Below are 23,702 nucleotides of genomic sequence, written 5' to 3' on the forward strand. Positions count from 1 at the left end.
AGGGTGGAAAGGTTCTTCAGAGGGACCTGGACAGGCTGGATGGATGGGCCAAGGCCAACTGCATGAGATTCAACCAGGCTAAGTGCCAGGTCCTGCACTTGGGTGACAACAATCCCATGCAGCACTACAGGCTTGGGGAAGAGTGGCTAGAAAGTTGCCTGGCAGAAAAGGACCTGGGGGTGTTGGTTGACAGCCGGCTGAATATGAGCCAGCAGTGTGCCCAGGTGGCCAAGAAGGCCAACAGCATCCTGGCCTGTACCAGAAATAGTGTGGCCAGCAGGAGCAGGGAAGTGATCATCCCCCTGTACTCTGCACTGGTGAGGCCGCACCTCAAGTACTGTGTTCAGTTTTGGGCCCCTCGCTGCAGGGAAGACATTGAGGTGCTGGAGCGTGTCCAAAAAAGAGCAACCAAGCTGGTGAGGAGCCTGGAGCACAAGTCTTATGAGGAGCGGCTGAGGGAACTGGGGTTGTTTAGTCTGGAGAAAAGGAGGCTGAGGGGAGACCTTATCACTCTCTACAACTACCTGAAGGGGGGTTGTAGTGAGGTGGGTGTCGGTCTCTTTTCCCAAGTAACAAGCAATAGGACGAGAGGAAATGGCCTGAAGTTGCGGCAGGGGAAGTTTAGATTGGATATTATGAAAAATTTCTTCACTGAAAGGGTTGTCAAGCATTGCAACAGGCTGCTCAGGGAAGTGGTTGAGTCACCATCCCTGGAGGTATTTAAAAGACATGTAGATGTGGTGCTTAGGGACATGGTGTAGTGGTGGACTTGGCAGTGCTACGTTAATGGTTGGACTCGATGATCTTAAAGGTCTTTTCCAACCTAAACGATTCTATGATTCTACATAATATTGTGCTCTTAATGTCAAGACAGTCTCTGTAAATTACCTACTAGTTTGCTCAGCTAGCTAATACACTATGTCATCCCCGAACCCACCCCCTGCCTCCCTCCAAATTACATCCTTAATCATGACTGAATAAAACTCCTTCCCATTTGTAGCATGCCATCAGAAGCAATAAATTACAGGACAGGAGAAAGTAACCACTTTCACGTGGATATTACAGATACAACTTAACAGCAGACAACAGTCATCAACTTGCCAAGCAAGCATGTTTGAAGACTAGGATCACGAGGCTGATCTGCTCATTTTGCTGTGCTAATGGTTCTAGCAATGCTGTTGGCTGAGGTCTTTGCCTCTCTGGTAGCACAGGGTTAGCTTGCTTCTCACTAGCAGGAAAGTACATTCTTCGTCTCGATGCAGACTGCTCTTCCTTTTGCACCTCATGTGGAAAAGCAGTTTCATGCAATGTGACAAACAGGCATTCCTCTCCCAATGACTCTCCTTTTGGCTCCTCAAGCTTCACCCCTTCAGTGACACCAGACCTTTAAAAATTGTCATCATCAGATGAGAAACCACAACAGCTCTGTGATATATACAATCAGCCAGCCAATGTTAATGAGTAAACAACACAGAATAATAAAGAAGGAAATATAACAGAAAGGCCTTCCTACATGTAGAAAACCACAACCACATCTGAATGAACAGGGCCTTCCCAGCCTAATAAACTCATCGTAAAGCTGGGAGGGACATACTTGCTATGCAATGCTCACAACAATAAAAATTAAGGAAACTTGATCACAAATCAAATGGTATGAACAAGAATCCATATTTTAAAAGGACAGAGAGTAGAACTGCACTGACCTAATTCATACTCCAATCCAGGACTTGAATAGAGAAAAAGAGGGAGAACAGTAACAGGAATATAATGCAATGTAGCTCCTTGCACTTAAATATCAAATGTATCTTCTATACACTGTTGTCCTCATGAAGAGAGATGTCAGGATTCCCAAGTGCTATTTTACAAGAATTCCTACTCATATTATTAATCTTTTACTATTAGCTGAACTGTTTATTTCCTTTCTTGCAGTTCATACAACTTGTACATGGTAGTTACTGTATGCAGTTTCAAGCTTTGTTCAAGGACCAATTCATTGTTATGTTCCTGCAGTTTTGCTCTTCCAGGAGTTTCAGTAGCCCCGAGTAATGCATATGTAAGTCTTCTTATCTTTCCCTTCTTTTTGGTGGCTACAGGATATGGAAAACAGGACAAAATCAAATTCCTTTCATAGAATATTTTGGTTTTCCTCTGTCATCTACAGCAGGTGTCAAAATAGCCATTTCAAAAATATTTTTTTTTAGAAAGAAGGAAAGGACACCTTTTTTTCTTCACTTGTAACCTTCAGGTTATCTATAACCTGTACCAACACCATCCTGCATTTCAAAAGCAACACGTTTTATCAGTGCAGGAAACCAATAGAAGTTTAAATCAGTGCCTCACAAATTCAAGCAGCTCTTTACTTGCCTAAGCACAGAATGTTTGACGATTTATTTTTGCAGAATAAGGTGCCTTCTGGAAAGTATGAATTACGTGAGGTGACTGCTAATAGAAATACAGTAATCAGCCCCACAGTTTATTCCATATGTAAGCCAGTGCAGTAGAGCTGGGTAAAAGCTACAACTGTGACTTTTATTATTTTAAAACTATCAGTTATGTACAATTTTTCCCAAAGAATTATACTTAAAATGAACCTCTAGAACAGACATTGCAGAAAAGGCAATGTAAGGCAATTAAATTAATCTATTCTTCTAGTAACTTCATACTTGACTTCCCTTTTCTCTGTATCTGCAACCCCAACTACACTCTTACTTTTTCATCTACTCTTGATAAGGTAATGATTTGAAAGTTAACTCTGTTCTTCCAAGTTGGAAGGTAAAATTTCTAGATGTCAACCCTATAGGAAGTAATTTTTGCTCAAAGTCGCCTGTTTTATACCAGCTTGATTCATCACTTATCCAAATTTAGGAACCAAGTTTAATTAGAACAGATGCAGACAGAGTAAGATTTTTCAACTTATCTTCCAAAAGACACAATGGTTCTCAAGACAATATTTCAACCTTTATGAATGGAAAAATATAATTAACCTTTTAAAAAAACAGATTAGCCAGTGTAAATAATGCATGACATTGCAGCAACAATTGGGTTTTCTAGAAAACATGAAGAACTTCATACTTAGGGAGTTTGCAGAACAGATGCCCTGATTATTGTCTTGTGACCTGAATTCTCTTTTTACATTAGCTCTGGAAAAGCTTTTCTAATTCTTCACTTTTTTGTTTTCAATTATTCCTAAGGTCTTTGTCTTTTAGAAGACATAAGACTGCTGGTGCCGCTTCAGAACTGTTAGAGTAAACAGCAAGATTCATCAAAAACAATTCTTTGACTTTGCATTTCCTAACAAAACAGTCAAATGCCCTGGAAGTTTCAAAGAGATAAAAAATAACTTTATACATAAAATTTTCAGAATTGACAGAGAGAAAAACAATCAAGCACCGCTAACAGATGTCAGACTTATTTTTTTTGTGGAAGGCATTCAGCTTCCCTGGCAGTAAGCTGGTAAAAGAAAGGATGAAATACATACAAAACATACCAATGCTTACAAGCACCAACTCACTTTGCCTCTTAGGATGATGAAATTTGCCACAAGTTTCAGCAAAACAAAAAATAAAATTGTTAATTCAGCTGCTATTTGTGACTAGGCATTGTAATAGAGCAGTATCATCTACTACCTTCTGCATCAAGGCCAGCTGAAGAGTCTAAGCGCAAGATATTAAAAGAACAAACATCACCAAGTGTCTTTTGTTAGGATATGCAAGAAACCTACAGGAGCAGCCAGCTCATTAAGGACTTTAGATCGTCACACAAATACATGCAGCAAGACTTGAGCAGCAGCAAGCCTCCTCTACCCTACACCAAGAGCTAAGTCAAACCATGGGTGACCTAATGACTTCAGCATTGGCTCCTCACAGCCCTCCAGGCTCAGGCCACACCAAAGAGATATGGACCATAACCTATAAATAGATAAAAGCAGCTAGAACTTGGAAATCCTCTCCACTTTACATAAATAAACAACTCCAATTTGATGCTTTCACTCACAAAGTACTTGCAGTTATATTTCATCAGGAACAAAAATATGTTTCCGGCATTCCAGCTCCCTGCTAAATTAGATGCAGATGATGAAAGTTTTTTTGCAAACATATGGAAGACAATGCAGCTAAAATCTCAGCTAGGCCTTGAAAGATCCTGTACATAAAGCATTAAGCTTTCTACAACACACGGGGAATCTAGGCAGTAACTACTATGATTTCATTTCATAGTGTGATTTAGGATGATATTACGAGACAGAAATGTTAAAAGAAAGGAATAAAAGCCTTTCAAGTACCCTCAAATAAAGTCAGATGTTCATGTGTCATGTATCTGGACAACCTCTGCTTTCAATGGAAGCCTGATCTCCACTTCAAAGGGAGGAAATTGGACAAAAGGGGAAAGAATGTACACCTCTCAGTACTGGCAGCCCAGGAAACCCATGACCAAAGGACTAAATCCATCATTTTCCCAACACCCCCAAGACAGACCAAAGCCTACAAGACATTTAACCAAGAGAAATTGAAAGCACAAGCACTTGCAGTCCTCAATCTCAGCCACCAGTATATAAGCCTTGCTCATTTTATTATTTCAATAGTCACAGCATAGGAAGAACATTTCTGTATGTCCATTACTAATATAACTTCTGGTAATCACTGTGAAAAGAAGCTATTCCCTCCACCATGTGTAGGTGGCTTTGTTCTTTTAATTGGTGTTGCAGACAGCAAACACAGGTTTAACCAGGGTGTATGTTTAGCTTCCTCAATGTTTAGTTCGTCCTCGAATATTAACATAACATTGACTAAATCCAAAACATTAAAAGCACACAGTTAAATCCCAGCTTCCCAGTTTTTTTTCCCCATTCTGAAAATATTTCTACACATTGTAAGTTATTTAATGGTGAACGAATTCTCCTTCCAAAGCTCCATCCTTTGGTACATAGTTTGACAGGAATTAGTTTGATCTGTAAGCTCTGCACTAAGTAGTTTTGACACATGGGGGTAGGATGTAAATTTTTCATGTGATACCTTTCTCTAGTAGTTGCTGATTATTCAGAAAATTGTCTATCCATGCCACAAGTTGATGCATCAGTCCTTTCACAGAATATGCTTGAAACGTCTCCAAAGGAGCAGCTATTTCTGGCTTAAGTGCCACAAAAAATTTGTGAATAGCCTGAAAGTTCGAGCATTACCACTGCATTTCCAAGCATACACACACTTTGGTGTTCAAGTAGTGTCAAATATTTCTTCCCAGACATATATACACTTCACTGGGACTATTCTCATGAGTAAAACACATAGTATGGTTAGTATTACTGATCTAGCCATACAGATATCCTGTTCACATTGATACAGATTCTGTATAGCTACTGAAGAAGTTGCATAAGTTTATTTCCAAAATTCTTCAGTTCTAGTACTGTTGAAAACTTAACTGCGCATTGTCATATTTTCCTCACTTTCATGCAACTCCAACTGCAAGACAGATATGAATAAATTCAGCTGGAACCTTTACCAAAACTCACCATTGGCACTGGATTTTTTTTTTTTTTGAGGTTTTGCCTATGCAGGGCATGCGGGTTCTTGCAACTATCTCTATTAAGAACGTGTTCCGAAATAAATTTGCTATGAAGAAGGCAAGTACAACCAGTATTGGCTGGCTTCAGAAAAAGAAAACAGCAAATTTATTTGGCTTTTATGTATATCTGTTCCACTCTTACATCACCAATAGTATTGAACACAACTAGAGCACTGTCCCATCAATAGTGTATCTATCTTAACTGTCAGTATTAACTGCTCCATATGACAGCACACCCAGCTGCTGTGATGGAAACTCACACATGCTCAAGCTTGCACATGTACCAGCAAAAATACAAACTCTGAGAAGATGGCCAGCCTACAAGGTATTATGAGAAGTTAAATTCAATTTAAGCCCAGGTAATCTTCAGTCTTTAGGGGCAGAGGGAGAAAATTGTTCTAAGATGAGTTTTTACAAAAGGGTTTCAAGAGTATGCTCCATAGTAACATGAGTTGTACGACAGGTGAAATTTTCACTTATGGTCAAAAAGTTATTGCTTTACATCTCTGTTTCTGGGTTACTCTGTTTTTAAATAGACACATGAACTTTATAACATTCCTTGGTCTATAAAGCAGGTGTGAACTACAACTTACAAGTGCATTAAAAAGCAACACTCAGCCCTACATACTTTGCAATGGATAAAATAAAAAAGGAACAATAAGACCCGATCAGGGATAATGGTAATGTCAGATGGCATCAGAAACTGTACTTTAAAATGGCATGTCTATCAAGTAACATCTTCAGGTTGGGCAGATTGGGATGCATTCAGCTAGGAAGTTCATTAATTGGTCCAGTACTATGTTACTGTTTATGCAGGAAATACAGCTCACTTAACCTATAATTTGTTTCATTCATACATTTTAGATAAATTAATTTTCATAAAGAACTGGTATGACTCAAAACAAGGTCAATCATTTCACTTTCTCAGGTCTGCCCCTCTACTGAATTCATAGCTCAGATGATGAATTACAAACAGGTATTTGTAGCTAACCTGGCTCGCAACTGTGCAAGCTGCTTTACTGGTTGGCAAGACAGGGAAATACTGGAATCTATCCCTGGCAAAATCTTAAAGAGAAACAAGTTCTTGAGACACACCACCTCTCTGATCTTGAAATGCCCCCCTCCTCCCCAGTAGCAAGTTAAGGATCTGGCTAATCTTTCACCAAAACTGAGCAGTTGAGGTTCTTCTCAGCGTCTGAGCATCCAAAATCCTGTACAGCCCATATTTTTCAAAATTACTAATTACTGTGTCTGGCTGAAGAATACAGTTAGTTTGAAAGCTAAGTGCAAGATATGTAGACCTAAATCGCCAACAGAACTACTTAATTTTCATCACTCTTATCAGATCACTGTAGATTGCACCAAAGTTTTCCCTAGGGATGACACCAATCGATGTTTTCTTTTGGCAGAATGGGACAAGATCCAGTCAGTAGTTTCACTTAAAAAAAAAATCTGATATGTCTTTTACTGTTACTCACTAAGCAAATCAATGAAAAATTTCACTTGCAACAATTCACGTTGTTCTCTAAAGCTTGTTGGACAATCTATAAAGCTTCTCATTTTAAAAAACTAGTATGAATAGGAAAGAGGCCTGGGTTCATTTTCTGGATCCAAAAAACTGCAAGTGGAGGAGGAGTGTGTATGTTAAAACCATTGATTTTAAACCACCTCTTTCCCCCTGCCCCCTCCTTAAACAGTACTTTCATAAATTTACCTCAATTTATTTTCTTCTGCTCAAAATTGGCAAATGAACATTCCCTTTATAAATATTTTGGGACAAGCAAAATACGTTCCCAGGAATTTACTAGGCAATGATTTAGTTACTACTACTTTTATCCAGCTCAGTCATACAGGTTTTCCTGCACAAACACCCATATAGGTGATCCAAGCATAACACTGGCACAGCTGTGCAGCTGTGTTGAGCCTTTAACAGCTCTACACCTGGTTCAACAGTTGAGAAATATAAGGGAGGTAGGGCAAAGGCAGTCATGAAAAACTCCACTTGCCCCTTTCAAATGGCAGCAGAGAAGCTAAAACCAGTCTCCACCAACTGTTCCTCCCCTTCCTAAACAGACCTGTGCACTGTAAAGAACAGTGTAAGAAAATGCTTCTGTCCATAATAAATGGTTCATTTTTCCCACGAAGGGTAATGAGCTAAGAATGCACATTTTTGGCAACCAAAACAGACCTGTCTGCTGTACCAAGAGGGCATTTTGATTTGCTGGTCCTGTAACAAGACTGACAATATCTACCACAGCCATGGGTACACAAATCTTTGCAGAAAATGGCATAACAGAGGTGCTCATTGGAGTATTTTGTTAAGGAGTTTTCACTGAAAAACAACACACAGAAGGAGGAGAAGAGATCACACAAAGCAATACAGCCATAACCTCTCCATTTTACTTGGTTTTGCAACTCTGAAACATTTACCAACTATTTTGTAGAAGTCTGAAAAAGGCATTCAAGAGAAGCACCCAACTCTCCCAGTGATATTTGCTCTGGACCGCTAATTCTGCAAGATATAACCAGAGTATGAGGACAGAAAATTAACTGGGAACCACTACCTGAGTGGTAACTTTAGGGCCTGATTATAATCTTTTCAATCCCAAAGCCATCATAAAGCAAGGATGAGACCATTTCCGAAGAAATCTTTTTTTGTTGGGGGACAAATGAACCTAGTAACCAACATGTCACTGACACTATATATCCAGGGCCTGCAGCTATTGTGCCATCACGCAGAAGTTGCAGGAGACAATTCAAAGTCTGAAGAAAACATCGCAACCAGCTCTTTCCATCTAGAAGATAATGAGATGCTGGTAGGGGGGAAAAAAAAAAGGAGAGAGAGAGAGTTGTCAGATGGCAGCTCTTTCACAGTATTACAGGGACAAGATTTATATAGAATATTAAATGAAAAACAATATAAACAAAGAAGTAGGCATTTATCATGGTGATCACTTTAAGTTGATACCTAGTAATAAATCTCTGTATGTGATTTACTGCCAAATCCATGTACAAGCTCAAGTATGCATAACAGCTCCTGAGAAGATGAATAGCATCATTTTTAAGACTGTTAAAAGTGCAATTATGACCACATTCCTACCAGACAGTACTGAACCTTAGACTTCACATTCTCAAGAAACCCTCCCAACTTTCTAAATATTTTCTTGTCTAAAACTTGAATCTGAGTCCTACTTTTCATTGAAACTCATCATTTCAGAAACATCACAATATCTTAAAAGTCAACACACAGTATAGTATTTGTTATATTAAACACTAGTTTACAATACGCTCTCAAAATCTAGCAATGCAGTACTTAAATTTAAAAAATCATGGAAGTAGTAAGCTTACACTAATGGCTACACTGACACAAATAAGTTCTTTCTGATGGGAAAGCCTTTTGGGAAGTTGTTGACCAGCCCTCTTCAACACAACGCCCAACTGGAGTGTTGCACAATTCCTAGAAGTGGGAATCCAACAGTATGAAAAGGTGACATGCACACACACTTAGCAAGAGCTCTTCTGTGCAGACAGAACATGATTTCAATTCAGAACAGATGCTGAGGGGAACCAGATCATATCCCTGTGTCACACTTTACATGGAGGACTACGCCACAGTTTATCCTTTGAATTACACAATTGTGAAGAACACAAAATGAAAGGAAAAGAAGAAAACTGAGATGTCGTCACCACAGTTGACAAAGGAAGTCTAGACACATCTGGATATTATGAAAGCAAAATATTTTAAACATGACTTCCAGTTCTTGTCTCCAGCAAATACGCATTTGCTAAACTCTAATCCCAGTTTAGAAATAAAAAAAACCAACCAAACCAACCAGAAGAAGGGGCAGATTTCTGTTGGCAAAACCAAAAAGCCCGTGATAAGCAGCACAGCACATGATAGAATGAAAAAATCAAAACTAGTTCTAAGAGGAACAGATTTCAACACAGTCTTCCAGAACAAAGCTGCTTTATTACCTTTATTATGGTTCACTGGGGAATTTTACTGCATATTTGCTGTAAGAAAGGACATAAGCAGCTCTCACAGCAGTGTCACATTTCCTGAAAGACTGCTGAGGAATCTGGGTTACCCCAAAAGATATCTCATCGCTGGGACGTGTGGACCATCCTGGTATAACTCACCTCATGGTCCAGATTTTCATAAGAACCAACCATTTAAGAAGCCCTGCGACAAACCTTTTCCCAAGGAAGTATTTAAAGCTTGAATCTGCAAAGCAAAACCTTAGTGAGCTGTCCTAGGATCCCTGGAAAAAAAGGCTTTGATAGTGGTAATTTGGAAGTGATGGAACAATCTACAAAACTCAGACTTTGTCAAAGCTATTCTGGATTTTTCTTTCCTATCCTAAGGCAGTGAAGTGGTTGCTCTTGGATAGAAACCTGCCTTTAAGATTTCTAAGATGATTTGATCCTCATGAGAACTGCAAGAATCATATGTGATGGACAAAGAACAAACAGAGAAGACACTGCAACTCTGGCCTATTTCTTGCAAGATTTGTATTTGAAAAATACAATTTGCCTCCTCTGATAAAAATAGCCTAAAAGGAATAGAGAGTAAACATAGATCTCTTTCTTCATTACAGTTCCCTAAGAGTGGTAATATATAACAAATTACTTGCAAACTTGCTTTCTAATTCAATATTATAAATAATACATCATATCGACATATCATCAGCTTGTTTACCAAGTTTGATTTTACTCCACTGGAAACAACAAAGGGAACTTGGAAGACATTCAGAGCAGAGGAATGAAGATGAGCATTTGGTTGGACTGACACCACGACAGCCAAGAAAAGAACACAAAACATTCCACAAATGTTTGAAGGGTGCAAACACCAAGGACAAAAACAACAACTTAAAGTGGAAGATGATAAACATCGGCTCACTAAGGCCAGCAAATCAGTGGCTTGGGAAGTGCATCAGCAATATCCACTGGCAGCAATATAAACCATCGAAGTTACCTTCCCACAGCATGCTTAAGTGAGTAAATGGTCTCTTGTTTGGAGAACAAAAGTGAGCACCACCTTTCCACTGCCCAGCAAAAGCCTTCAAGTGTTCAGTGAGGACTACTCCTGTATCAAACAGTTTCTTCACAGCCAGAAATGCATGTACACCATTTGGCACAAGTTCAGTTTTTCCACGCTCTATGACTTCATCCAAATTTGTACTAAAAAAAAGATGCTTTGAATAGTATTCAAACATCTTTATCATCCTGATGACTATGATTCCATAAACCCAAAGCTGTTCATGAGGATCCTATACATAAACAGAAAATATATATTCTGAACACATGCTTATTTTACTGTTTGGCCAAAAGATTTCTCAGTATTACTACCATCAGTTGTTTCAGATTTCCCATGTTTTGAGGTTTGCATGATTTCACATCAAGCTCAAAATGTTAAATGTGGTTCTGAATTTATGAAAACACAGCAGTTCAGGAAAACACAACTTAGTGTCCCTCACTGCTAATGATTCCCACTGTATGTAAAGAAATTTTCCCATTTTTACAGTGTTTTTTACTAAGACAGCATCTACCCTGTACAGGTCAAAACCAAGGATTTAAGCATATGAACAAACTTGTGGATATGTGATGGACAAAACAGCAGTAATGAGGAAACATACTTACCTGTGAACAATTAAAATAATTTTTATTCCATGAACTATATGACTTTGTTTGCAAGAATTTTTCCTCTTTCAGTTTGTAGATTGACACAAACAACTGGAATAACCATAAAATCATTTTTCAGCTCACTATTGGCTTTATACTTGTTTCTTATATGAGGTTTACCTGATTCTTGTTCTATTGGTATGTGTTGCATTTTTCTCAGCAATACTTTTTCTGCCCTTTTTATTGGATTTCAGGAGATACTGAACACAATATAAATGGAAGCCTTTGTTTCGGGAAAAATTACATCAGCTATCAAAAGCCCACAGCAGATGTATCATGAGGTCACAAACCAGATCCCTCATGCAAACAGAATGCCAAGACACTGTCTGCAACACTTAGGGTAACAACAACAACAGCACTAAGTCCAATGGTAATAGCTTTCTTGAAAGAAAGGTGTATCAAACTGTATTGGTAAAATAGTATGGATTGTGGAGCTGCTGACAGTAACTTCCATAGCAGGCTGACATACTGAACAACAGTAAGTCCAAAAAGCACTGAAGGCACATTAGTATCCACACCTAACTGTTCCCAGTTTTCTGCACAGCAGTTGCTAGGTTTTCTAAGGTCTGGGGCAATTTTTAAGAACCGGTCTGAAAGCCAACATGGCAAACTGTAAAACATACTGCTACGTAGAGAGGATAGGAAATGCTCAGTGGAAATGATCCATAATATCACCACATATGAGGAACATACCCTAAACCTGTCCATGAAATTCTCAGAGCCCTCTCCTGTGTTAAATATGTGCCATGTACGTTACCTGAATGAATGCACACAGTAATGAAATATTATTCCTTCTGGTCCATTGTATACAGAGGCTGCAATTACAACCAGCCCTCAGGTAGGTTACAAACACAAAGACACTTGGAAGCTTGTCTTCTGTTGTCTCCAGAGAAGTTTGGGGTTTTTTATCTGCCAGCCTTGCACGCCCACAAAAGGGGCCAGTCAAAATCTGGCTGTCAAGAATGATAAAAATTTGCTCTTGTTATAGCATATTCATATTCAGCCATCACACAAGCTTACAAGAGTTCATTGTACTTTGATAACTAAAACGTTTCTGATGAACAGCTTCTCCATTTTAGCTGCAAAAAACCACACCAAAATTAGCACAACTATGCAAAAAAGTATGTTATACTGAAGACCTTTGCTCTAAATTAATTATTGAGAAATGACTGAATCATTCATAACATACTTTATATTTGTTGATGCTTAAGACTATATGTGTAGTTTTTAAAATGTTGCAACATATCCTAAGTGAGAACATGAAATTATGGATGGCTAACTGAAATGATGGGGCGCTCATTTTCATCATTGCTCAAAAAAAGCAGCAGTTTCAAGTCCACCATTACATTTAAGACTATTCTCAAGGCACTAAAACACTTAAGATATTTGTAATCACTTAACTTTTTGTTCCCCCACCCCAAATGCTCAAATTAATGCAGCATTATTGTAAAATGCCACCCTGAACTATTCAAAGTTTTCCTGAATTCTACAATGAGATAAAATCCAGTATTTTGCTTGGTTGTGCTCAATGTTTATGATCAATAACACAATACAGTGTCTATTTCCTGACTGATGGAAAGAATTTATTTTCTTGCAAGGGAACACTTGCAAACTGTTCACATTTAATATTTCCTTTTCACAAATGTCTTGGAAAGTTTAACAGCTGTGCAGAGGTACACATTTGTGCTACTAAGTAACATAAAGCATGACTATTAACAAGAAGCAAATACACTGAAAAAGTGCCACCTTGTGTAAAGTGAAGTGCTGCAAAAGCTGGGAGAGACATGGCAATTACTGATTTTCTACCATGGAGATTTTTTTCCCCAGGTCTGCAAATGACATAATTACATTTAAATTTCTCATCTGTATGGACAACGAGAATAACAATGTTTAAAACAATACAACAGCACTTCTCAAGGAGGCAGGCTGAAATGTCTTATTTTTCCTGTAATACACTTTCCAGATTCCACAATCCATTTTCAGCAGAGAATTCTGTAGATCCCCACTCTACACATCATTTTGCAGACAACCACCTTCACTTATCTCCCTGCAAATCAAGGTAATTCTACAAGATTTTCTCAGAGTAAACTAGCATAGCATATGCCAGACCAGTGGGTGACAAAAGATAAATCGATAGAAAAACATTACGACTAGAAAACTAAGCACTTTTAGACAGTCCATAAGAAAATATGTAATGCTAAAAAATACAGTGATATGGCATCAAGTATCAGTCACATACATCTGAATTTCATTTGTTAGCTGTTGAAATGTTGCCAAGTCAAACAAAAAAGTTGTAATTCACTCACAAGGCCAAATTTAAGCCTAGATGCCACTAGCAGAAACTGGCAGCAATGGATCTAGGACTATGTTTTCAGGATCTCTAAGACAAAGTAACTCTGATATATCTAACAAAGAAACCAAACAAGAAATATCACTGCCTCCTTCCTTGTCCATGGACTCCTTGTCTGAACAATACCAGTTTATCAAGTCAATCCAATCCTGTCCTAACTGTACAAGTGTTAAGACCAAGGCTTTCCTCCCCATTTCCCAACTTCAGAGGCTTTAGTAGTATTCTCCTGTATCTAGAACACCTACCATGAGAATTTTTTTCAACCTCTGCACCTTCCTTTATTGTTTCACAAAATTCATAACCAAAACAATCAGCCATTCTGATGTTAAATGGAGTACCAAGGCCTTAATGAGAGATGATACTTAATAGTAAAGCATTATTTGTTTTTCATTTCAAATGTAATTTAAACCAATGGAACTGACAATTTTATTATACTATATGACATAGGATATATATATTAAACAGGGTCAGTAAAAATCCTGTAATATTAAAAAAAAAATGCAGATCACTCCAACCAAACAGCAATTTTACCCTGTGCTCTTTGTCCCAGGATGGCAAATGAGTATCTTCTGTCTCACCAACACCATCTTTTGTCGACAACTTAGTCAAAACTAATGTATTTTCACATAAGCTTTCAGCTAAAACACCCAGTCTTTCTGTAGAGGTGTTTTAGCACCACCACCACCAAAAATATGACAAGTTGCAGCTTAAAAACACTCTCTAAAGAGCTCTGTAAAATTTTAATAGGCCAGTTAAAGGGGGAGAAATTACAGGATCATGTCACGGTTTCCACACTACTTTACTTTTTCCTACCTTATTAGCCTCAAAAATTCTGCAAATGATGGACTAGCCAAAAAACACAGCTTCTTTTTGTTCCACTTTCAATGAGTCTCAGAACAAACTATTTGCTCATATCAGTTTCCAAGCAATCTGTCTAGGCATCCAAGTTTATAAACTAGAAGAACCATTCAAGCCTTCCTGCTTTTAAACATACCCAAACCAAGAAGCTTGTTTAACAGGCCTGTTAGGCTCCATGATTTATTCCTTGACATTTCCAATAAATCACCTTTTTGTTTTTGCGATAAGACTTCAACCTTTTCATTGCTAGTCATCTATAGCAGATGCCAAAAAGCTGTGCTTCTGCATGCTTCTGAAAACAAACACACAAAAAATCTACTTTTTCCAGACCTCCAGCAGCACATACAGGTCATTTCTGAGCTCAACTTTTTATCCTATTTTTTAAGCACAGACGTTAACTTCACACTAATCTAAAAAGGACCTTGCTACCACCAGCTCCACACTTAATATTTTCCAAGTTAGCATCCATAAGACTGCATGTATCCTTTCAGCCATACTGTCATACCACAGCCAATATTCAACACCTACTGGCTGAAACTGTCAGTAATCTCCCCATACAGATTGATTTTAGACATGCTTGCTATTTGGTTTCCATGCTTCCAGGCAATCCCCTAATACCTTTGGTTATTCTCCAGGCCAACATTACCTCTTTACTGCTTGAAATCATGAAAGGGTGGATCAAAGGCAAGAATAAATCTTATCTAGGGATATAAAAGAAAACCTACTCTATCTTACTTATTTACTTATTCTCAAAAGCACTGGGGTGGGTAAATGCAAGACCTTCAGCTGTAGGCACTGCAAGTCACAATTTCTAAATAGCAGAAATTCTACATAGGTAGAAAAGATGGGCAGAAGAGCAGTTCTTTCTGGAAATCCCAGACTACCTTACCTTGCTGATATTACTAAATATTCCTTCGGCGGAAGATTTGGCTAATGGTCCACCTTTTCTTTTATGTGAGCATGCCATAACAGTAAAACTGGGCAGACAGGGATGATTCTTCAAGTAAAATAGGTTTCTTTTTTATCTTATATGCCTTTCCATCCCAGACTTAATAAGTTAGGGAATTGAAAATGGAAAAGAAACACTGTCTTTCAATACATAAAGATGTAGAGAAGGTGTGCACCACGCATATTAAAAACCAGGACTTTATAAAGCTCGGTAACATGCAAAGAGAAGTCTTCCATGAGAGAAAGGTGTAGATTTAACAGGAAGTATGACGGGATTTTTTGAGTACTTCAAGACTACTTTGAATAAGATGCATACAAAACCATATCTCACAATGGACCTCTGATCCCCAGCTAGAGATGAAAAGAGCAATGAGGCTATGAATCAGTAAGGTACGTGACACTGTGTTCACATTAGAGCCCTCTATTTAAGATACATGACAGAGGAAACTGAACAGCCCACTGACTTGTCACACACACAGTAGTTCATCATGTGGCACCTCCAAGATTCAAAAGAAAATGCACTTTTTCTCCAAGAAGAAAGTACAAAAAGAAGAGGAATGTTCCTGCAGCTCAAAAATCAAACCACTGAGTGAAAAAATGTTATTGCAGCTACCATATTCTTTTTTCCCCCAAGAGCCATGTTGTACAGAGATTTGTTGGATGTGGCATTAAAAAATAAGTATGACCTAACTTAAAAGTATCTTCACAACTGAGTGGTGTCACAGGCCCCAGACACTCAATTTTGGTTTTGTCTATACCCAGACAATCCCACCAGCCTAAGACACTGTAAGTATAAAGCAGAGGAGGGTATTCAGCTCCTTAACAATGTATGTCATAGTGCCACAATAGTGAGCAAAGTTACCAAAGCTAACTTTTCCTCAGAAGTCTAAGTTCATGGGACACCATGGGCTTGCAGCCCAGCTGTGCATTTTAAGCAGCATCACCTCCTACAAAACATGTCACGAACTACAAATGGAACTATGAATGCTTCTACACATACCCTCCTTTCCTCTCCAACAAGGCTGGAGGCTCGGTACACAGCCCAGCAGCACAGACCTGCCCTTGCCAGAGAAGGCATAAGCAGCTCTGTTATTTTCAAAGCAGAAACCTAAGGATCCTTCTTGTCTCAACATCATAATGACTTATATGGGAGAGCTAAATGGCAGGTGAAAGCTTTTAATGAACTCCAAGGCAAAAAAAAGCCAGAATTTTCTGACGAGTCATTTGAGAAATAATTAGCTCCTCATGCCACATTTCCACATCTATCAACACATCCCAATTGCTCTGTCTACAATCTAGCAGTCCAGCATCACTATCAGACAATCAGTCTGCAAGTGAAATCAGATCTACTCCCTGTCATACCTACCTGTCTGCAGCAACACCTCAGTGATAACTGCCTTTTTTTTCACATCCTCGAAAAAGAAACTGAAATACCGCAAAGGCATGTCCCTCTGAAATCTCTCAGTAGCACTGCTTGTATCCCGTTATTCCAGTTTTTTACCCACCGCTGTAGTAGCATGACCTTTTCTTTATTGTTTCATTGTCCTGGGTTCATTCAGCATTTGGTATAACAGCACAGACTAGAAATTATTTTCTTTACTGGGTATTTGCACCAGGTATTTTACAGTAATTTATCATTACTTACTGGACACCTAAGTAAGGTGCAAAATACTTACTGCCTAGTCATATATAGACTAAAAATAACTAATATGTCCTTTTGGCTAAGATACCATTTTCTAGTAGTCTCTATGAAAGTAAGAAATGGTAAAACTCACGTTTCACAGCCTTCTTGTTCATGCTGGGAGAAGAAGATCTCTGAAGCAGTGTCCCAGGAGTGACACCATCAAATAACATGCAAACGTCTGAAGGCAGTCTCAGCATTTAGGATTTTATTTCTAATGCTAGCAGAGGATCACCCCTATGCCAAACTCCTGTTCTGCACTTTTCCCGTTGCCAAGGAAAGGTATTGGGAGCTGTGTGAGCCTGCATTGTATGCCAGTGCTGCCCAATAGCTTAATCTTGTTATGTGATAAATAGTCTTGATACTGAATGTGCCATGTGGTGCACACTCAACTGGCTGCCTTAGTCCTCTCCTGCTGTCAGCCAAGAGCACTGTGAGCTTTGTGAGCCCAGGCTGACAGCAGGAGCACAAGAGGTACACATGGAAATTCAGCACCTATTAAACAGGAGAGGACTCAACAGCCAACTGCAAGATACTTTAAGTGCTGTGCATACGAAACTGTGCCAAGCTCCCCAATTTACAGAGTCATCATCGCAGCTGCCCCCTGCTCCTTCACAGAAGCTTCCCTCTCCCCTTATGCCTGGCAGAAGGCAGCATTTGAAGGGACTAACAAGGCTACTCCCATACAAAGACCCACAGACCACTGCAAAGGGCAGAGTCAACAACCACTTCTAAATGTGGTAAAGCCTACCAGTAACAGCTGACTAAATCAGGAGTCAAATCATCATGGCAAGTGACCAGAACTGTTTAGAACATCAATACCAAAGCCTAGTAAATTCTTCAAAATCAGTACAGTTACCAGAAATTAATTAACAGCCAGCTCATTACAGGATAGAATCATCACAGTGAAAATAAGAAGGGCCCTACTGCGAGCATGTTGATTTGCTGTTGATTACATTTTTGCCCTGGCACATTTTATAATACATGTAAAATATTACTATGGTTAGGACTAGGCTATTCTTTCACAACTGTCCACATGTGACAAACAGGCAGGACAGGAAAGGACCTCCTTATTCATTAAGCCCAGCTTCTGAAGCCTCATGGGAGCCAGCAACACAGTTACTTTCAGAAAGTGAAAAAGCACCATCAAACCAGGTATTTTAGCATTTCCCCTTACCCCCAACCTAGCAGTCCCAAGGCCACCCAGGAACTCCTGACTCTTGTTAGAAATTTTTTTCATCCCAGCACACTCATGGACAGATTACACCAATTTACTCCTGCATTATCACCCACAACAGTTCTGCTCCCTCCTTGATGTCTACCCATCTGACATATTTATGCGCAGAGGTTAAGGCTGCTTTCTCATTTTCACTAGAATACAGAAAGCCAGGTCTGATTTTCTCTTAAGAAAGAGGACTGAAGCACGGCTGGTTAAGTCTAGGCAGCAGACATTACACACATACCAGGTTACATGGAAAACTAAACAACCCAAAAGCACCAGGTCTCTTTTGCTTATGGACAGATAGTGTTTTTTGTAAGTTTTCAATACTCAAAAACACTACTTACAATGTGCCTTCTTACAGCTTCTTGCTGCTTACTTAGTTGTGTCCCCTGAGAGAAAAAGCAACCTAAGAAAGCCTGCTGGCATCAAGACATAGATCTCTATACAAATATCATTTATTATACATTTATTGTACATTTCTGGAGGATAAAGTTAACTGACTCCAGTTTGAGCCCTGTATTCTCCTAGGAGAATAAGGGGGTTCAGTATCATGCATCAAATGTTAATAATGTTTTACATTCCAATTAATTTATTGACTTTTGAATCATTTTTACTTGAACTGTATTTAAAATGGCACCTTCAAGACTTCCCACTGCCATATAATGGAATTGTATTTGCTTTTTTAAAAAGCAGTGAATAAACCTGTCTTACAGTGGATGCTGAATGATATTTTGCAATACATATGAACAAAATTAGTCTACATCTTGAAACCAGTTATTGACTGGGGGGAGGAAGGGGTTGCTACTATGCTTTCATTCTGAAACTTCATTTTTAGCCACACTGCAGAGCTCTGTCAGAACAACCTTTCTGACCAGGACTTTTCCTATTCACTTCTAAACTCAGGAAATTTCACATTGAAGTTACTGAGATCAAATCAATTTGGGTTCCAGCAATGCTATTATGATCCCCAATTACTACAGTCAGATTCTGACTCTCAAAGCCCATTTGCAAAGCTCACATTTTAGGACACTTCCATTTACCTCTACTGAATACAGAGCCTAAGCAGGCTTTATACTTGCAAACATCAAGTAAGAATTCACAGTCCTTTTAAAACAAGGTACATCACTATCTCCAAGCTAAAAGGCATTGCAAGTTTTCTCTTTCTCCAGGCAGGCCCTTTAACATTTCTCCCTCAGTTTGCTTGCTTCTTAGGAGAAATTAAAAAAAAAAAAAGAGAAGAAAAAAGAAACATCTGTGGGAACAGCTGCACAAATACTGCAACTGCCAGAGGTAAGATTTCTTTCTAGCATCCAAGATTTCTTGTTTTGTGTTTTGCAAGACCACTTAGTAGTCACAGTCACTATCCATGCATCTGACATGCAATTTTGATCTCAATCATGGATAAGAGCTAGAAGTTCAACACAAGCCCACCACAGAGACACACAAACATACACACAGAGAAAACAACCAGAAACCCAAACCCTTGAAGGAAGTGTCTAGAGACTCCACTGTATAAAAGCTTATACAGCAAGTAGGCTGCTTGCTCTGACTTCTTGTGGACGATCAAAATACCATAGTAGGTAGTTTATAATTATAAGCAGATGTACAGCACAGCTTTTTCCTTCATTGTTATCTCACATTTAACAACACTAAGACCCAAAATTACTCAGCACACTTTCCAAGACAATACTTTGATAATTAGGCAATGATATCACTAAATAAATAGATTTCCAGAAGTCTGTCTTCATCTCCTAGATACATGTCTGTGTTCACATACTTGTCTTAGAATTACAGCGATCTGTTATGGTCCAACAGCAAGTGTTAAGAATGAGTTTTATCGTGCTCTGTGTTATACATTGATAACTGAAATTCTTATTTCCCAGTCCAAGCCCAAGTAGGTAAGGTGAATATGACTGGCACTCCATTACAGTAATAATCAAGTAAATTGAAGTAGCCAGTTCTAAATACACATGGCCATGGTAGCAATGAGATCTTGGAGCTACTGTAGAATGCAGAGTTCCTCAAGGTTTAGGGATTTACTGAAACTTTTTTTTTCCCCAAAAATACTGAAAGAAATATTGACCATTTGGGGCATTGGGGGCAGTCACCACATCCAGCTGATGCACAGAGTAGGATTTAAAAAATGAGAAGCAAAGCTAATTGTCTGCAGCCTCTGCATCATTTTTCTTTCTCAAGCAACCCAAGAGGGGCCTTAAGCATACTTCAAGTCACCCTTGACTGTAGTGCTCTCCCGTTAGCTAAACAGTCATTTAGCACACTGGGATTGCTGGAGCATGGTAGCACTTCAGCTTCTTCTTTTTCCACCTCTACAGTGCCGGATGTCAAGCAAGGTATTTAGAGAAAGACTCCCTACTTGAGTAAGCTCCAGCATGCTCAGGGGGTCTGCTCCACTTTAATTCATGTGATCCACTCTTGCAATTCATTTTCTAAATACTCATCCTGTAAGATTGTGCCACACACCCCCACAGCACTACTTGGAAACAAGGTTGTGATCTTTAAAAATCAAAAGCACAAAGATTCATTGCAACTTGCTTTGCAACACCAGCTCTTATCCTTCCTTATGTCTACACATTTCCAAATGAAGATGGCAAGACTTCACGTATAGCAGCGGTCTGCTGTGGTCATTCAGCTCCTTTCCATCAAGCCACAAACAGAGTATCAGATGGGTTTTTTTCCCTGCATAAGTAACATCCAAACAAAAGAGGGTCAAAACTGAACAAATGGATGGCTACAATGGGATGGAAAAAGTCCACCCAGCCCAGCATCCTGTCTCCAACTGTGACTAAAGTAAAACCTCAGGGACAAGCAGGATAACTAAGACAAGCATGCAACAATACTTTCGGCTAGCTACCCCTTAAACCTGGGTTTTCCCTTTACTAACCACAACATTTTCTGGCAAGGACTTGTGCACCTTATTTACATCTTGTGCACAGTACTACCTTCTTTCATTTGTTTTGAGCTTGCCACTGTCACCCCTGAATACACCCTGGGATTCTTGTGCTAGAAAATAAGGGAAGAATTGGCATCTGCTCACCCTTTCCATGCCACTCCTTAATGCAGTTTTCTCAGTCATCTCATCTCCCGGCTGAAAAGGTCCTTCCTGATGCGCTGTTTCTTGGACAGAAGCTGTGCTGTGTCCTTGACCGTTCTTGTTGCCCTTTTAAAAACCTTTTCCAGCTTAAGCTGCAAATGACTAGCACTTTTGGGCAGTAAGGGACTCCCTTGGTGTCACCACTATCCTTCTTCACATTTTTCTTCTCACAACAGAGGATGTGGTAGCTGGAGGAGGTTAAAGAAACAGCTAGAAAGGCAGCTTATGGGAAATCTAGGATGCTGCCGCTGGAGCTGAGGTTGGGTCATTTGAATAAGGATTAACTGGAAGGCTACTTTCTCTGCCTACTGAAGGAGCACTTTACCGCCTTGCAAAACAGGGAAATAGCTCAAAATATGGAAATAGCCAACACATTTTGGCCCAGACCACACTAATCCGGGAAAAAGAATGTTTGGTTCTCCCAATTAGCGACACCTAGAGGGATCTTACTCCCTCCCAGATACAGGCAAATTGCTGGGTTTTTGCATTTTACCTTTTATAACACTTCATGATTGTTCAATTTGGCAGGCCAAGAACACCAGTCTAGTTAAAATTTAAGCTGCTCTAAAAGCAAAGGCAGATGTGGGAAAAAGATGACAGGAACACACCAGTTACTTCTTGGATGGAACAGTTACTTCTTGGAAGTAACAGACATGAAAAATGTCTTCACTAAAGAGCTACTAATTGTAATTGCTATTATACAAAATTGCACAGAACTAAATATAGGAAAATGAAAGGTATTTCATGACAAGAAACTATATAAACATTGCCAAGGAATTCAACACGTGCTGCTTAAGTTAGTCTCATTGAGCCATAGAGCTCCAAACTAGTACAACAGTAAACAACAGAAGTTTGTTAAAATTAAAAGCACTGAGCTCGTGTGCTCCTTCAAGGCCTCTGGCTTGGTGGAGCATGACATTTTCATTAGGAAAGTGCAATGAAACAAGAGCTGAACCAGGCAGATAAAATAAATTCAAACAGTTAACAGATAAGTCAAAAACCATGACCATAGACAAAAAAAGCATCATACTGCAGGTGGTTTCTAATCTCAGGGGAACTATCTTATTTTGCAGTTTAGCCAATGACTTGGAAGAAAAAAGAAAAAAAAAGATCATAACTGAAAAACTGTGCAGGTGACAAGTACCAAGGAAGATGTTAATTACAAAGAGGAAAGGTGACTGACAGCCAGTCGTCTGTGCACCAGCCTGTGTGTTCTCACTCAGCAAACGTGCAAGTTGTGAAGAACTGACAGTACCTGAGAGGATCCTCCAGAAGGTAAAACTGAGGTCCCTGTTCAACACAACAGCCCCATCTCTAATATCATCACAAGACCATTCAACAAGGAAAAAGAAAGTATAAAGGTCATTGTGCCTCTGGATTTCACAGGAGTGCACCCTAAGTATTACCTCCAGCACTGGTATTCAAACATCTAGAAGCATTTGGGAAAACTGCAAACCATTTAAAAAAGGCTGGAATAACTAAAGAATTGGAGTACATAATGAAGGAACTCTATTTTCCACTTTTACAAAGAGAAGTTAAAGAATAAGATAGTAACTCTAGAGGGAGCAGAAATTTGGATAGAGAGGGCTATTAAACATACAAAGAGCTAATAAGAACCAGAACTAACAAAGCTGGTAAAGACAGTCAAATAAAACAAGCACTAAAGCACGTAATTTCAGACTGATGATAATTACACCAACAGACTATATTGCAGAGCACTGAAAGTCTATCAACTGACTTTTTGTTAGCAAAACAGGATATTTTTAAAAAATAAATTATCTAGCTTATAATGGGAGCTAATCAAGGACCCTTTTGGTTCATTTTGGATTCACAATCAATTAAATTTACACCCTCACTGCAGTCCTTACCATCCACACTTTGATCACCCAAATGTAACTGGCAAAATGGTGAAGTAGAAGGGAATAGTCAGGAAATGTACAAGAAGCTGTAGAATAGGAAGAAGTTTCTCAGCATGCATCTCCTCACACCAAGATCAGCCACCTACAGACTGGCTGCCACAGCTGGCTTGCTGGCATATCCTGGGGGTACCTATTGAAAGCAAAGATGACAAAACTATGAGGCTTGGGAGGCATCAGCTGCTGGCTGTCCTACTGAGGTTGGGACACCGCAGGGACCAAAGCAAGCTGCTTCCTAACACCATCCAGCTGGTTCTGGGAGCTCACGCACAGTGCCCTGGCAAGGCAGCCTCTCCTGGCTCCGACGGTACCACTGCCACCAAAGGCTGCGTGCCCTCCCCGCTGCTATAAGGCTGGCATTTCAGCACCATTTGATT

At 39.3% G+C, this 23,702-nt stretch overlaps 1 protein-coding gene across 3 annotated transcripts in view; it reads right to left on the reverse strand.

Moving 5' to 3' along the window:
• Positions 1-23,702, reverse strand: part of ARHGAP24 (Rho GTPase activating protein 24) — a 278,923-nt gene that overhangs the window by 200,791 nt on the left and 54,430 nt on the right. Inside the window, exon 1 of one of the 3 annotated variants that reach the window (XM_069781420.1) lies at positions 17,170-17,185. The exons of the other annotated variants lie outside the window; for them this stretch is intronic. The gene's annotated coding sequence lies outside the window, so the exon portion shown is untranslated. Of the gene's footprint in view, positions 1-17,169; positions 17,186-23,702 lie in introns of those variants that run through there. 3 annotated transcript variants of the gene reach the window in all.

The sequence above is a fragment of the Haliaeetus albicilla genome, chromosome 1, assembly GCF_947461875.1.
Source record: "Haliaeetus albicilla chromosome 1, bHalAlb1.1, whole genome shotgun sequence".
In the NCBI taxonomy this organism is placed as follows: Eukaryota; Metazoa; Chordata; class Aves; order Accipitriformes; family Accipitridae; genus Haliaeetus; species Haliaeetus albicilla.